Genomic DNA, 2,795 nt, shown 5'->3' with positions numbered 1-2,795 from the left:
TCCTTCAAATATTAAGCACCTTAGCCCTAGGTGTAAGCAATAGTCTCCAAAAACTTACGTTGTATTCGAATGGTTTTAAGACAGTGAAGATTCGGAAACTTCTAATCATATTATCTGGCGATTAGACCCGTTTCATCAGGAGTATTTCAATGGTAGCTATCACTAAAATATCTCAGAATTATTAAGGAAAAATAGTTCGCATCATGAAGCATATTTAGCTATATAATGAACTATTGCTTGTATCGTTCCGTTGCGAATTTCTTCCATTGAGTTGCCATCGGGAACATTTTGATCCGGTATCTACTACAGGCAATGTTGCTCTGTAAAAAAACAGCCATCCCGTATCTACTTCATCCCGTNTATTGTTGAACTACGAGATATCCTAGGGGCCGTAGTTTGGAGACCTCTGGCCTAGAGTGTAAATGATTATTCTTCGTAATTCGCACCCTGAACATATCTCGAACTGTAACTAGCGAATAATGGACTGTCGCAAGTCAGAAGGTATGAATGAACATTTTTATGAACACTTTATTGCCTCTATTTGAAGTGTAAACTGCTGTCTTCCTCTTCGGCACCGCTTGTCAGCTGCAATAACATAATTTGTGACGCCCCTGCAGCTAGCGACAGGATGACGCGTCCTAGTTTGGAGAGGGTCCCATTAATGCAAATGGTCTCCCTGGATGCATGCCGGTCAATTTTTTCTGACCCAGCTAGGTCCACCAAACGAAGTAGGCCAGTCTGATGGCCAAAAATTAATGACAATAAGTAACTATGGTGAGAAAACAAAACGTAGGGTTTAGTCACTCCGTTGCTACAAAACAATTGCATAATTTAAAATTAATTAAGTCTTTTGTATACCTTTCAATATATGAAAACGCCCGAAACATATAAATCTAATAACTTTATTTTTACCTTTACCTTTTTTACCTTTACCCAATAACCTTTTTTACCTTTTCTAGTGTATTCTCCTTGATTTTGATCATGATTGTGAAGACGGTGTGTGAACGGGTTGAATTGACATTGAGGAGAGTAGTAGTTGCCCTTCTCTTTTCGCTGCCTCGCTCAATCAACCTGAGCACTTCATTCATGGATCCTGAATGAAGTGACAAGAAGAGCTTGACAATCCTGAGTCAGATGGTGCCAGGACCAAGGCAGTTACCTGGTGCCGAGCGGCGGCGTCCAGCTGCCGTTCAAGCTCAGTAACCCGTTGCTGAAGCAGCACCATTTCTGCCTTGTAGACCTCTGCAACGTCACNGTGCCCCAGCACCACATCACCCGTGCCCCAGCACCACATCACCCGTGCCCCAGCACCACATCACCCATCACTACTCCTAGTGAACCACCCTAAGCATGGCCAGGTATTTAGATAAGGAGCTTGACAATCCTGAGTCAGATGGTGCCAGGACCAAGGCAGTTACCTGGTGCCGAGCGGCAGCGCCCAGCTGCCGTTCAAGCTCGGCAACCTTTTGTTGAAGCAGCACAATTTCGGCCTCGTAGACCTCTGCAACTGCACAGTTAAAATCACTATTAAGAACACTGCTGCTGCAGTACCTCTTTTCACCACCTTCGCCACCTCTTTTCACGCATCAAATCAACAATGTTCGCAAATGTGTTAAGGTTTTGGACATACAACTTAGCAGCCAACATTTCGAAGCCACTTGTAGCAATGACATACAGTAATTTAAGCTTGAAGGAATAGGTATGCGGTGAGCAGGAGAGGATGCTACCCGAGTTTGCATGATTCTTAAGTCATTGCTAACCTACCGGCAGGAAGATGACACCAGAGTGTGTGGTGAGCCGTGCCTAGAGCGAACTGAATTCTCATGTACACAAGATTGGTCCTGAAAAACAGGCTCCTCCTTGACTGTGGAAGCTGAAAACCTTCGCTGGCAGCTCAGATCGAGGTATTCACGAAAAAAGATAACCGTTACTACAACCTCAACTAATAATATGCCCAAGTCAGTAGAAAGATACTAACCCAGTTGAGTGGCGCTATGCTGGGCCTGGCACTGCTCCTCCTCCTCGGAGCTCCTCCTCAACTCCTGTGGACTATATTTGGGATCGCAATTCCTTTCCGTTTAGTTTTGTTGTGATCGCTCTGCTTCGTCAACTCGTGTCGTCCCACAGTGGAATTATCTTCTTGCCACTTCTAATTCCCCGTTAAGACGAGGATTAATCAGATAAGGCAGGATCAGGGGGCAAGTTTGCCTAATCAGGCAGATTAGGCAAACTTGCAAATATCCTTCGTTGTAACCTAATATGATGTTTTTAAATTACCTGGTCTATGGCTAATGTATGGATGTGCTCCGCGGTGTCTTCAATGAGCATCCGTTGCATTTTATTCTTGTTACCTCTGACGAGTTACTTCCCAGGCAAGGCAACCAATTCGAACTCTGACGTGCACACGTATTACCAGCAAGAATCCTACGCTCAAAAGAAGCAAACGAGGCGAGACTCGTCATTCCCATCGAAGCTCTGCGCAGCGTCCATGCACCGTTTCACTTGGCGTTAATCTTGTCAATCTACTTCCATTCTTCAGAGTACAGAGTCCGTCTCTGTGTAGAAAGCTGCCCTCCGTCTTCCTGCCCTGCGAAATTTTCCGTCTGATGCGTTACGTCTACCGTATTGTCTCGCAGCATGTAACATTCCACAGGCGTATAATATTTTGACCATTCTATTGTTGAACTACGAGATATCCTAGGGGCCGTAGTTTGGAGACCTCTGGCCTTGTAAATGATTATTCTTCGTAATTGGCACCCTGAACATATCTCGAACTGTAACTAGCGGATAATGGA

General features: G+C 44.7%; 1 long non-coding RNA gene across 1 annotated transcript; it reads right to left on the bottom strand.

Annotated features, from left to right (window-relative positions):
* Nucleotides 1-541: 541 nt before the first annotated feature.
* LOC125178889 lies at nucleotides 542-2,040 on the bottom strand. Its single transcript, XR_007157059.1, has 3 exons — nucleotides 1,979-2,040; nucleotides 951-1,242; nucleotides 542-738 (listed from the first exon to the last, which is right to left on the bottom strand). It is a non-coding gene; the product is annotated as an uncharacterized LOC125178889 (long non-coding RNA).
* Nucleotides 2,041-2,795: the final 755 nt, after the last annotated feature.

The sequence above is a fragment of the Hyalella azteca genome, unplaced genomic scaffold (genome assembly GCF_000764305.2).
Source record: "Hyalella azteca isolate HAZT.00-mixed unplaced genomic scaffold, Hazt_2.0.2 contig13461, whole genome shotgun sequence".
In the NCBI taxonomy this organism is placed as follows: Eukaryota; Metazoa; Arthropoda; class Malacostraca; order Amphipoda; family Hyalellidae; genus Hyalella; species Hyalella azteca.
This window is presented reverse-complemented; position numbering and strand designations above follow the sequence as displayed.